The 14,954-nt window shown below is 33.3% G+C and overlaps 1 protein-coding gene across 2 annotated transcripts in view; it reads left to right on the forward strand.

The window, feature by feature from the left end:
• The window catches only part of LOC126888426 (probable cytochrome P450 6a23), an 89,589-nt gene that overhangs the window by 18,512 nt on the left and 56,123 nt on the right, over positions 1-14,954 (forward strand). The gene's annotated exons all lie outside the window — the stretch shown is intronic.

Raw genomic sequence — 14,954 nt, forward strand, 5'->3', positions numbered from 1 at the left:
AAAATATTACAGGCGCTTAAAGAATGCAGGCTAGATTATAGGTATACAAAATTATTACACAAAATATACTTACAGGCAACAACCACTGTCAAATTACATACTAACAGTAATCGCATAAAAATAGAACGGGGGGTTAGACAAGGAGACCCAATGTCACCTAAACTTTTTAATACGGTATTAGAACATGCTTTTAAGAGTTTGGATTGGATGACAAAGGGAATAAAAATAGATGGAGAATACCTAAACAACTTACGCTTCGCCGATGATATAGTCATAGTAGCTGAGGATCTAGGTATGGCAAGAGAGATGGTACAAGAACTCGTTGTGGCTACAGAAAATGTAAGTTTAAATATAAACATCTCGAAAACAAAAATAATGACAAATTTGGCACCCAACCAGAACATCAGTATTGTTGGGAAGGAAATAGAACTCGTAGATAGATATAAATACCTGGGACATGAAATTACGATTGGCAGGGATAACCAGACTAATGAACTGAAGAGAAGAATAGGTCTTGGGTGGGCAGCATTTGGAAAACTGAGAGAAACTTTTAAAAGTGAGTTGCCCACATGCCTAAAGAGAAAGGTATTTGATCAGTGCGTCCTCCCAGTCTTGACGTACGGATCAGAAACACTCACCTTCACAAAAGCCTCGGCTACCAAACTAAGAGTCACGCAGAGAAGAATTGAGCGGTCAATGTTAGGAATAACTCTGCGAGACAAAATCAGAAACGAAGAAATCAGGAGAAGAACAAAGGTGACTGACGTCATCGAGAGGATAGCCAGGTTGAAGTGGAGATAGGCAGGACACATAGCCAGAGTGACAGATGGGCGATGGACGAAGAGGTTATTGGAATGGAGGCCAAGAGAAGACAAGAGAAGCGTCGGTCGACCGCCTACAAGATGGACTGACGACTTAAGAAAGGTAAAGAAAAACTGGATGAGAGCGGCGCAAGATAGATGGGGTTGGAAACGAGGAGAGGAGGCCTATGTTCAGCAGTGGACTTTGAGGCTGGATGATGATGATGATGATGATTTCGAATATGAGAAATTTGAAACTTTTCATTAAAAAATCTTTATTAGAATTTATGAAGATTAATAAATGAAAAAATACAGATAAAACTCCGAATGATCAACTTGAGACAAACAGCTCCCCACTCCTCGACCTATCAGGACTTCAGTTAAGTCTTAAGTACCCTTTCAGACTAAGACACTGGTGTATGAGACCGGTGTCCGCCACCGGCAGCAAAACAATGTTTTAAATGAACGACTACAGACCAGCCACTTTAAAGTGTCTGATTGATTTTAGTGGCTCATCAATTAATTAAGGGTTAACCTCGGATAACTGATTACTTGATTCGTTGTCGAAATTCTTTTTCACTCATTTCTATTGTAAAAATTGTAAGTGTAGTAATGCTAATAATAAACTAAGCCTACTTCTACCGCCACAATGCGTTTATTGTTAAAATACAGTGTGGGCCAAAGAAAATAGTCCACCTCGATATTTGGCAGTATTTATTAGATTTTAAGGAAATGACGAAACAGGTCGATTTTTGATCTAAGGGGGACACATTTTTACGATACAACATCTGTCATTTGTCAACCCCTTCCCTTCCACTTCCCCACCCCTTATTTTTAAATAATGAATAGGGGTCGTGTGCTAGCTCATTTGAAAGGTTATTCAATTCTGTGTTCAGTAATATTAACATTGACATATAATTATTTATACAGAAATTATTAAGAAAAATTATTTTGAATTAATTTAATTGACACAGAAAAAAAGAACGTAGGTATGTAATTTATTTAACTCAAAATATATTCTACAGCTGACAGAAAAAAGACACAAATGTTTATTTGATAAATAATCATTGTTTGTTGTTTAAATTCAATATTCAACCTACCAAGAGACAGATGGGTGACAGCTTGAACACTGAAATCAAGCGAAACATTTTTTTCTGTTTTGTAACAGCAGTAGCATGTATTTTGAATTAAATAAATTACATACATGCCTCTTTTTGTGTCAATTAATTTAATTAAACAATTTTATTCTTGGACACCCTGTATAAATAATTATGTTAATGTTTATATTACTGAATAGAGAATTGAATAACTTTTGAAATGAGCTATCACACGATCCCCATTCCCTATTTAAAAATAGGGGGTGGGGGATGTGGAAGGGAGGGGGTTGACAAATGACAGATGTATGTACCGTAAAAATGTGTTCCCCTTAGATCAAAAATCGACCTGTTTCGGCATTTCCTTAAAATCTAATAACTACTGCCAAATATTGAGGTGGACTGTTTTCTTTGGCCCACACTGTATAATAAAAATATGAGATATTTGTATCCAAAATTTAGACACACTTAAAAAGTAAAAATAGTCCAAATTCTAAATACAAAAAACATAGACAAAAGGGACTTACGAATAATAACAAACCTTTACTAGAATCAAAAAGCACAAATTGTAATAGATAACGAACCCAGTCCAGAAATTGAAATCAGGAGAGGAGTTCGGCAGGGATGTATTATGTCTCCATTACTCTTTAATGCATATAGTGAAGCCATTTTTGAAGAAGCATTGCTATCTCAAAGTGAACGAATAATAATTAACGGAAGATCTATTAACAACATAATATATGCAGATGACATCGTGATTATGGCAAGCTCTGCTGAACAGCTCCAACTACTACTAAACAAAAAAAAAACAATTTCTGTGAAGAATATGGACTAAAAATGAATATAAAAAAGACCAGATACATAATAATAACTAAGAAAACAAACATACAAACAAGCATACATTTGGGAAATGTATCGATAGATAGGGTTGATAAATACAAATACCTATAGTCCTTTCTCTAAAGTTGATAGTTTTTGACATGTAAGCAATTAAAAATTGAAAAATTGCGAAATCGGCCATTTTTAACCCTCAAAAACTATGTGAAAAACTGAAAATTTGAATGTTGTCAAGGTAGGTAGATATTCTTTAAACATCGATTGATGAAATCCCGAAGAGTTTTTTGCAATACAATATCAAAAACCCCTTTGTTTTTTAATTGGCCAATCAAGCGTGCGCGACACTATTTTCCACCGTTGCATGTGTATACAGTATGGTGCAAATGAAAGGAATAAATTCGTTATTTAGTAAACCGGTGACTTTAAGGAAAAATCCCAAAACAGCTCGGTTTTTATTTTTAAGTTATGATATTGCGGCGTATATAGTATACTAGTGACGTCATCCATCTGGGCGTGATGACGTAATCGATGATTTTTTTAAATGAGAATACGGATCGTGTGCTGGCTCATTTGAAAGGTTCTTCAATTCTCTATTCAGTAATATAAACATGTACATAATTATTTATACAGGGTGTCCAAAAAAATTTTATTAAATTAAATCATTTGGCAAATTGACAAAAAAATTAAATTATTGGACATCCTGTATAAATAATTATGTAAATTTTTATATTACTGAATAGAGAATTGAAGAACCTTTCAAATGAGCTAGTACACGACCCTATTCTCATTTTAAAAAATCATCGATTACGTCATCACGACCAGATGGATGACGTCACCAGTATACCATATATGTCACAGTATCATAACTTAAAAATAAAAATCGACCTGTTTCGGGATTTTTCCTTAAAGTCGCCGGTTTACGAAATAACGAATTTATTCCTTTCATTTGCACCATACTGCATACACATGCAACGGTGGAAAATAGTGTCGCGCACGCTTGATTGGCAATTAAAAAACAAAGGGGTTTTTGATATTGTATTGGAAAAAACTCTTCGGGATTTCATCAATCGATGTTTAAAGAATATCTACCTACCTTGGCAACATTCAAATTGATAGTTTTTTACATAGTTTTTGAGGGTTAAAAATGGCCGATTTCGCAATTTTTCAATTTTTAATCGCTTATATGTCAAAAACTATTAACTTTAGAGAAATGTCAGTAAAGACCTTTTCTGTTTGGAATGATCCAAAAAACCTAAAAAAATTTTGTTCGATGAAAAAAAATTAATTTTAGGAAAAAAACAAAAAAAAAACGTTTAAAAATTTTTTGACCAACTTTTGGTCCTGGCAACATGCAAATTTGTTAAAAGGGGTCCTTTTTGAGTAATATTGTGCAAAAAATCCGAATTAGAATATTTTTCCTAGCGGATGCGCAGTGGCTTTCTGGACTACTAGGAACCTGGATTTCAGAGAAAAATGATCAAACAACAAAAATAAGGACCAGGATAGAAATAGCAAGAAATGCGTTTGTAAAAATGAAAACAGTTATCTGCAACAAAGACCTTAGCTTAGAACTGAGAGTAAGAGCTTTGAGATGCTACGTGTTCTCGATACTACAATATGGACTTGAAAGCTGGACATCAAAGCTAGAACACATAAATAAGCTACAGTCATTTGAAATGTGGTGTTACAGAAGTATGCTTAGAATAGCATGGACACAGAGGAAAACGAACACGGAAGTACTGTGAGAAATGGGTAAAGAATGCGAAATAATAAACACAATAAAAATAAGAAAGTTACAATATCTGGGACACGTAATGAGGGGACCGCGATATGAAATGCTAAGACTGATAATACAGGGAAAGATAAGAGGCGGAAGGAGTATAGGAAGAAGGAGAGTGTCATGGTTAAAGAATTTAAGGTACTGGTTTAGATGCAGTTCTATAGAACTCTTTCGAGCAGCGGTGGATAGAATAAAGATAGTGATGATGATATCCAACCTCCGATTAGGAGACGGCACTTGAAGAAGAAGAAAAAGTACCGATATAAAATTAAATGATTATAGACAGCTATAAACAATTAAAGTCAGAATGATCGCCAATATTCGAAACGAATAGGCACCAAAAGAAAAAGATAAATTTAAAAAAGTATTTTATGATATCACTTACCAATTTCTGCGAAAGATACATTCCAGTCAAAGCAAACAACAAATTACTTGCTTTCTAAACACGCGAAATAAAACGAACACACATCACGATTTGCTGTCAATAAATAATTATTTTATCAGCGATAATTAATCGAAACAAAGTTGAAACCAGCGAAATAATTTGCTTATATGCCCTAGGCAACGACACATTCTATGACTGACTAATAAGTTCTTAACGACGACTTGTTGCTTGTTTACCCAGCGTTCTTGATAATTGATTGGCTAGTTTTTGTGATTGGTATTCTTTTTTGCTTTTTCTCTGCACTTGCTAGTGTTTTTATCTATTGTTTTCTGGCGTGATTTTTAAATTCAGTTTTAAACTAAAGGAAATAAAATATTTAGCGGGTTATACACTTTTAGAATAAATATTATGTTTTAAATATTGAATAAAAATATTTTTTAAATATTTATTATAAAAAGTTTAATGATTTTGTGGAAAAATGACAATTGAAATTAAAAATATTTTATCCTTCACATGTCGGTTTCTACCTCCTAAATAGGTAAAAATAAATAATACATAGAGATGCATCAAGTCAAACTAGTTTGATTTTATTCAGCAAACTTGACTTGACTTGAAAACCAAACTTTTTTGGTAAAAAAGTTTGACTTGGCTTGATTTCGATATCTTTAGGTTTGACTTGAAATCAAACTTCTTCAAACAGTTTGAAGTTTGAATATCATATTAGGCAACGTGTTTATTTAGGGGGGGGGGTAAAAATAATACATTAATATTTATCGTCGAACCGTTTTCTTCTTCTTCTTTTTTTTTCTCAAACTATCATTTTAACCGATTTTACAGTGATTTGGTGTTTATTTAAACAAATTTGCATTTTTTTTTATCGTAACATCAATGGAAAAAACAACGTTTTAATAGAAGGGACTCAAAAATGTGAATATAAGGCACTATAACAAGTTTTTTATTTAAAACAATTTTTTGATCAAATTTTAGTGTAGAAAACATTAAAATACTGTTTTTTACATGTTCCTCCTTTCCCAAAATATAAGTTCTTCGATTTGGCTGAAAATTTTCCCACACATAGCCAAAACACAAGACTTTAAGTGGGTCGAAGAATTTATATAGTTTTAAAATACAACAAAAGTTACATGCAATAATATCTGAGTCAATATTATACAGGGTGTTTGCGTAACTTGGAACCATATGGGAAACTTTTTTAATATCAATTTTACGAAAAAAAGTCATTCTTTATAAAGTACTCTGTATAGTCTAAAACCTCAGATGCAATCATCAGATATCAAATTTTATCAACAGTATACGAGGTATGTCAAAAAATATGAATTTCGCTTAAGAGCAAACTACCTTTATATTTCAAAATATCAAAAAATTAATTATAAAAAGTTATTTGTAATTAAAAACCATATTGAAATATGCAATAACAGCTTTCTACTTGAAAAAAAAATTCTCTGAAATTTTCCTAAATTACCGATTCCGAACATAATTTTTATTGTTGTTCTGAAGCTATTTTCTTGTGGCATTTTTACAATTTTAACTATTTAGAATGGGAAATAATTTTTATTTATTAGACATGTAATAACTCTTTTATTAATAATTTTAGGAAAAAAACTTATTCTTCATAAAAATCTGTGCATGGTCTAAACCTCAAGATGCAACCATCAGTTATACAAGTTTGTTAATTTTATATGAGGTGTGTTAAATAATATGAATTTAGAAAGAATTTAGAAAGAATATCTTGTTTTTAATTAAAATAACTTGTTATAATGCATGATAATGAATTTTTGAGTCCCTACTAGTAAAAAATTATTTTTCTATTGATATTTTACGATAAAAAATACAAATTTGTTTAGATAAATACATACCAAGTCATTGTAAAACCGCTTAAAATGGTATTTGAGAGAAAATAGGAAGAATTAAGCAGAAGCTATACACTAAGTTTCAGACAAATCTGAGATCCAAAAATTTTTGTCTGAGTTATTTGACCTGGAATGTACCTTGTTTATAATCTAATATATTATATTTAATAAAAAGTTTCACTTAAAAAAACTAACCAATAACCAGATTAGTACATTCAGGAATTACTAAACGGGAGTTTTACAACTTGTTATATGAAGAAATGAATCTACACGGATAGTTTGACTTTCGAACAGGAATAAAGCACTTTGTTACTCCGAGTTCTCGTTAAGGGAAAAGGTGCAAAATGTCGCCTGTCAAAATTTTCAATGTGTTTTAAATGTAGATATTCATTTTTTTTTTCGAATCCTGTATTTTTAAAAAATTTAAACGCAGAATGGAAGATTACATTATTACCGAGGGCCGAAAGTCCCTTAGAATAAATAATATCTAAGTTTCTTTTGAATGAAATATTTCAATTAATAATCACAGTAAATTTTCCCCTTTATTTTTACTCTGTAACTTATTAAAATAAACATTATAGAAGTTTTCAGGGATTTTCGGCCCTCAGAAATAATGTCTCACGTTAAAGTAAAAGCCCTCAGTAATAATCTTTCACGCTGCGTTTAAATTGTTCAAAAATATTTATTTGTTTTCTTAGGATTCGAAAAAAATAAATACATTTAAAACACATTGAATATTTTGACAGAGGAGATGTTACGCCTATGCCCTTAATGGTTGCCAAAAAATACTATTTGGTTTATCAATGGACAATTCAAAATAAAAATCATTTTGAGTTTTTATGACTTTCTTTCATTAACAGAGGCATTTATCTCATCGAAATAAACATCTGGCATCAACCTGCAGTTTCCTAGAAAACACGACAATAGAAAAGTATTTCTAAAATTCAAAACTGACCATAGGGTTATTGGTTTTACAGGCTACAAAATAATGTTATATTTGGGTTTAAATTTTAAATAAATCAATATAGATGCATTAAGTTTTCTTAATTATCCTAAATAGCGGGTTTATTGGGTTTAATTTGTCTGTCTGTGGTTTAAATATCTTCTTCTTCTTTCTCGAAACTTCTTATGGCCCTCAGGGGCGTCGGAGGTTTTATTCATCCTCTATCCATATCTTCCATTTCTTGTGGTCCTTTGCTAACTCTTTCATTTGTTGATGTGTTTTTCCCTTTTTCCTGTCCAATTTCTATAATCTGATCGATCCATCTCTTCCTTGGCCTCCCTTTCCTTCTTTTACCATATCTTTTTGATTCCATCACCTGCTTTGGTAGTCTTCCCTGGTCCATTCTGTTAATGTGTCCATACCATTTTAATTTTCTTTTTTTTATATCTTGGTTATTATCGATTCCTGTTTCAGTTTTTGTCTAATATCTTCCTTTCTTATTCTGTCCAATTTCGTTTTTCCTGCTATTTTTCTAATCTGCTTCATCTCCGCTGCGTTTATTGTAGTGTCTATTTTTGCATTGTTTACCCATGTCTCACTTGCATATATTTATTAAAGTTGGTACAGAGATTGCGTTGTATACCTTCAGTTTTATTTCTTTATCTATTTCTTCCTTTCCAAATATTGTTTTATTTATGTATATATGTATGAGATTTCTTGATACATATATCTTTCCATCTTCAGATATTATTACTCCAAGTTATTCATTCAAACGTCGAGACTGTTTCTATTATTTCGTTTTTGCACCTAAATATCATTTGGTTTATTTCTTCCTCTTTCTTTTGGGTTACTATCATGGTCTTCGTCTTCGTTTTCTTTACGTTTACCTTTATTTTAAAATTTTCTATTTCCTCCACCCAGGTATCGAATAATTCTTTGCATTTTCTCTTTATTGTCTGCTATTATTACTAAGTCATCTGCATATAGTAATCCCTCCATTCTCACTGGTACTAAATTCCTGTACCCTATTGTTGACTGTAATTGCCTTGACCTTCTTTTAGCGCTCTTCATTACTCTATTCATTACTAATATAAACAAAACTGGGCTGAGACTGTCCTCTTATTTTATTCCTCTCCTTAGGTTTATTATTGGCGATCTGTTTCCGTTTATTTGTACTTTAGCAAGTACGTTTCTGCAATATGTACTTTTTACCACGCTTACTATCTTTTACGGGATTGGCAGATCTTCCATTACTGACCGTATTACTTCTCTATTTATAGAATCAAAAGCAGCTTTAATATCTGTAAACGTAATATATAAGTCTTCTCCTATTTCATTTTTACTTTCAATTATATTTCTCAGTATGTATATATTAACTGTTGTTCCTCTTTCTTTACTAAAAGCCGCTTGTTCTTCTTCTAGTTTTCCTTCCAGTTATTTTCTGAACTTCCTTTCTATTATCCCGGTGTAGACTTTATATGCCACTAATGATAAGCATATAGCCCTATAGTTATCACATTCCGCTTCATCTCCTTTCTTGTGTATTGGCATCAATACATTTTCTTCCCAGTTTTTCGGTATCTTTTCTGTTCTCCATGCTTCCCTCAGTATTTCCAGTAGCCAAAGCTTGACACGTTCTCCCACGTACTTCATCATCTCCGGATCTATGTCATCGGCACCTCCCGCTTTTCCAATCTTTATTCTTGCCAATCCTTCTTCAATATCTTTGATATGAATTTCGTCTACTCGATTGTCCCTATCCTCTTCTCTTGCCTGCTGTCCTCTCTCCTCATTTTGTTGGTTGCTTGCCTCGAATTTTTCTTTATAGTGCTTATTCCATATGGTCAGTATGTCTTGTATGTTTGTTTTCAATTCATTTCGCTAATTTCTAATTCCTCTTGTTTGTTTCCATTTTGTTCCTTTCATGCTTCTTATTTTATTCCAAAACTGTTTATTGTTATTCCCAAAATCTTCGTTCAATTCTTCACCGAATTCCTTCCAGCTCTTCTTCTTCGCATCTTTTACTAGTTCTTTCACTATATTTCTCTGTCTTCTGTATTCGTCTCTGTTTTGCTCTTTATTTTTGTTTATGTATCGCTTCCACATTTCTTTCTTCTTTTTTACTGCTTGCTTTATTTCCTTATTCCACCATCCAGTTCTTTTATTATTCTTGCCATTCTTTCTTATTTCACATACTTGTTTTGCAGTGTTCCATAACGTGTCTCTCAATTTTTTCCATCTCGCTTCAATATTCCATATTTCCTCATTGTTTTCATGCTGTTCCAGTATTTTATCTGTCTCTCTTTGGTATGTATAACTTCCTCATTTCCATATTTTTCATCTTATGTATTGCTATTCTTGTATATTGAGGACTCTCTATTATTTCCATTAGTTTCATGTTTATCTCTGCTGTTACTAGTCTGTGTTGGGTACCGAGTTCGGCTTCGTTCTCTGTTTTTATATTTTGTATCGTTAGTTCTGCGTCTCGAGGATATACTATGTAGTCAATTATGCTTCTTGCATTTCTTTCTTCTGCTGCGTATGTGTATTTTTCGTTTCTCGGTTGATACCAGAAAGAGTTCATATTTAGACATCTATGCTTGGCTTGTTTATTACGTTCGTTTTGAAGTGTGTGCTTTGTGAGATACTATCTGAACCTGGATATTTTTGGGCTCAGACTAAGTACCAGAACAAATTGAGTCTGATTTTGAAGGTATTCCCACTGCACAAATTAAGAGAAACAATCTGTAGTCGAAGCAGTATTAATAATTAAGAAAAATAAATATACTGATGTATTTGACGTAAGGCAGGTAATTTCAAAACAATGAAAATTGCAAAGTGCATAATATAGTCCTGTCGCCAGGGGGGGTACAACGGCCTCCTGTATTCAGATGGACTTACCCAAGTTTTTTTTATGCATTTTGACCTGTAGAACACGAATTTTTTGGGTAACAGTTGATCCGGATGTCGATAAGATTGTTATAAACCAAGAAGTTGAGGAATCACATAACAGCGATTTCTCGCAAAACAAAACATTTTTTTGTATTTTTTGGACCATTTTAACCAAAAAATGTTCCCACAATTTTTTTCGTAGGATGCATAGTTTTCGAGATAAACGCGGTTGAACTTTCAAAAAATCGAAAAATTGGAATTTTTGAACCCGAAACACTTTTGATTAAAAAATAAAATAGCAATTCTGCTTACCGCATTTCAAAGTTCAAGTCAAATTATATCGGTTTTAATTATTTGTATTGCCAAAAATGTATTATTTTATTGTTAAAACAAAGCTATAAACACCTAGTGCTTGAGTGATGTTTCAATGATTTCTCATTTAAAATCGAACGAGTACGTAGAGGAGGTAAAAGTGCAAGCGGGGATATTTCTAAGTAGCATGCATTAAAACGCATGTATTAGGCACGGGAAACAGTATGTGTTTATAGCTTTTTTTAACAATCAAAAAATAAATTTTTAGCAATGCAAATATTCAAAACAGATATAATTTGACTTAAACTTTTAAAGGCGGTAAGCAGAATTGCTATTTATTTTTTATTCAAACGTTATTCGGGTTCAAAAATTGCAATTTTTCCATTTTTTGAAAGTTCAACCGCGTTTATCTCGAAAACTATGCATCCTACGAAAAAACTTGTAGGTACTTGGTTAGAATGACCCAAAAAATACAAAAAAATGTTTTGTTTTGCGAGAAATCGCTGTTATGTAATTCCTCAACTTCTTTGTTTATAACAATCTTATCGACATCCGGATCAACTGTTACCCAAAAAATTCGTGTTCTACGGGTCAAAATACATAAAAAATACTTGGGTAAGTCCATCTGAATTAAGAAGGCCGTTGTACCCCCCTGGCGACAGGACTAAATATGTAAAAATAAAGAACAGTGTTATAAAATGACACATAGTGAACTAATACTTTAAAACGAAATTGAAAAGTTGCAAAAAAATGCGTTAAACCTACTCTATTAAAAATATTATATTTTGTTGTTCCTTCATAAATTTTTGTTAAAGTAGACTAAATTACACTTGGTATGATAAAAAAACCATTCAAAGAATTCTTTGTTTTAATCTAGTAATAACACAAAAATATAAAGAAGTTATCGATAAAAGGAGACTTGCAAGCAATTCTAAGCATACAACAATCACTTTTAAGAAATTTATTACCCTGTTTTGACTATAATCGCTTCCTATATCAAGTTACTTTTATATGGAACTCATTGTATTATTAAATTTCTTATCTTAATTGGCAACTAACATGTCTATCTCAACAAAAAAGTGTATCTACGAAATAAATTATTTTTCAAACTTTTTCAAACTAGTTTGACAAACAGTTTGAATTTTCAAACCTGTACGATTGACCAGTTTGACTTGACTTGAATTATTTGTCGGAAGGATTGACTTGAGTTTGACTTGAAATTAAGTCAAACTCAAGTCAAGTTCAAACATTCAAGTCAAACTTGTGCAACTCTAATAATACATAATAGGCAGACAACTATCTTCTTCTTATGGTGCCTATCCGTTACGGATGTTGGACACTAACATGGCTATTCTGACTTTGTTGACTGCTGCCCTGAAAAGTCCGGTAGTGGTTAAGTTAAACCATTCTCGCAGGTTATGCACAGGATATCCTTCTTCGTCCTGGACCTCTTTTCCCGTGCACTTTACCTGGAAGTATGGTCCGAAGTAGGTCATATCGTTGTTCATTGCGCATTATATGGCCCAGGTATTCCAGTTTGCGACGTTTTATGGTTACGACTAGTTCGCGCTCTTTACCCATTCTATGTAGAACTTCTTCGTTGGTAACTCTGTCTATCCAGGAAATCCTCAACATGCGTCTATAGCTCCACATCTCAAATGCTTCGAGTCTCTTCAGTGATGCTTCTGTTAAGGTCCATGACTCCACGCCATATAAAACAACGGAGAATACGTAGCATTTTAGTAAACGAACCTTTATTTCCAATTTTATATCGTGGCTGTTAAAGATTTTTTTCATTTTGACGAAAGCTGATCTTGCCTTCTCGATCCTTATCTTAATTTCCGTCGATTGGTCCCATTGTTCATTTAAGTTTGCACCCAAATAACAAAAGTTGGTGATTTGTGTTATAGGTTGTTGGTTAACTAGTAATTGACCAGGTGGTATCCTATTTTTGCTTATAACCATGTATTTGGTTTTTTGATGTTAAAATCAAGCCCAAACCTGCTACTTACTTCTGCCACCCTGGAGACAAGTGTCTGCAGACCTTCAAGACTTTGCAAAAATGACAGTATCATCAGTGTATCTTATGTTGTTCAATCGTTCTCCGTTTATAAGTATTCCCTCGTCTATGTCCGTTAGCGCTAGTTTCATAATGTGCTCTGAATATGTATTGAACAGTAATGGGGACAATATACATCCCTGTCGCACACCTCTTTTTATCTTTATGTCGTCTGTTAACTGATCCCCTACTCTAACAGCTGCAGTTTGTTCGTAATAGATATTGTTTATTATACGGCGATCTCTGTTGTCTAGACCAATTGAATTTAATATTTTCATAAGCTCGTTATGTTTTATTCTATCGAACGCTTTCCGGTAACCAACAAAACACACATATATATCACAGTTCGCGTCTCTACATCTTTGAAAGAGAACTTGTATTGCAAAAAGTGCCTCTCGAGTACCCAATGCATCCCTGAAGCCGAATTGTGTATTTGTCATGTGTTCTTCACACTTTTTATATATTCTTTTATGTATAATTTTTAAAAAAGTTTTCAGGAGATGGCACATAAGGCTTATTATTCGATAATCTTCACATTTTTTGGCATTGGGTTTTTTAGGGATTGTTATAAAAGTTGATCTTAGCCACTGTTGGGGTATTTTTCCACTTTGGTATATATTGTTGAAGATCAAGGTAAGTCTTTTGACTTCGTCTTTATCCATAATTTTCAAAAATTCTGAGTAGAACTCGTCTGGTCCTGCGGCTTTTCCCTCCTTAATATTGTTTATAGCAGCTTCTACTTCCGCTTCGAGATACAAAGATACCATTTTATTTGTAGTAACTCCATCTTTAAATGAACATTGCAAATACTCTGTCTTTGTCCAACTAAGTTTTAAACCTTTTTCCTCCAGAGCTTGTCTCCACTGTTCCAGATTTTGTTCTAAGTCTCTTTCACTATTTCCTACTAACACAACATCATCAGCATACATTAAGCACCATGGAATGTTACCCTGTAGTTTCGCTGTTATCTGGTCCAAAACTAATGAGAATAAATACGGACTAAGCACAGAGCCTTGGTGCAATCCTACTTTCACATGAAATTTATCAGTCTCTCCCACACCTGTCATAACACCAGTCGTTACTTCCTCATACATATCCCTCACAATCTTTAAATAATATTCACCAGGGACTCCTTTCTTATTGAGTGCCCACCACAGAATCTCTCGAGGAACTCTATCATATGCTTTCTCAAGATCAATGAATACCATATGAGCGTCTATTTCTTTACTCCTGTATTTTTCCATCAACTGCCTTGTAATGAAAATTGCATCTGTTGTTGATCTGCCCTGCATAAAGTCAAATTGATTCTCGGATATTTCGGCCTGTTCACGTATCCGTCTATCAATTACTCTTTCCCATATTTTCATGGTGTGGCTAAGCAGTTTTATAGCCCTGTAGTTTGTACATTGTTGTTTATCTCCCTTGTAGTTTGTGCATTGTTGTATATCTCCCTTGTTTTTGTAGACAGGTACTAATATACTGCTTCTCCATTCGTCTGGTATTTGTCCAACTTCCATAATTCTATTAAATAAACCTGCTAGCCACCTTGTTCCTGTCTCTCCCAATGCTCTCCATACTTCCCCAGGAATATCATCTGGTCCTACCGCTTTTCCTTTCTTTATTTTTTGAAGCGCTTGAGCCAGTTCCTCATTTGTTACTGTGGTCACCATTACTGCTACTGTCTCCGTTGACTCTACAGGCTGTCTGTCATCTGGCGATTAACAAGTTCATTAGTATTAAAAGTTACGCTATTAATAAGGCTAACAAACGAAGAAACAACTTCTCCATCTATTATGTTTTAAGACTTTTGATATTTTTTTACAGCACTTTCTTATTTTGTGATTAAGTAACCAGCTCAAAATTCAGGATCTCAAAAATGAGGAGTTCCAGACGTCATCGAAAGAATCACGACGCTTAAGTGGAACTGGGCAGGGCACTTAGCTAGAATACGAGATGGGCGGTGGACAAGACGAATCGTGGAATG

The sequence above is a fragment of the Diabrotica virgifera genome, chromosome 7 (assembly GCF_917563875.1).
Source record: "Diabrotica virgifera virgifera chromosome 7, PGI_DIABVI_V3a".
Lineage (NCBI taxonomy): Eukaryota > Metazoa > Arthropoda > Insecta > Coleoptera > Chrysomelidae > Diabrotica > Diabrotica virgifera.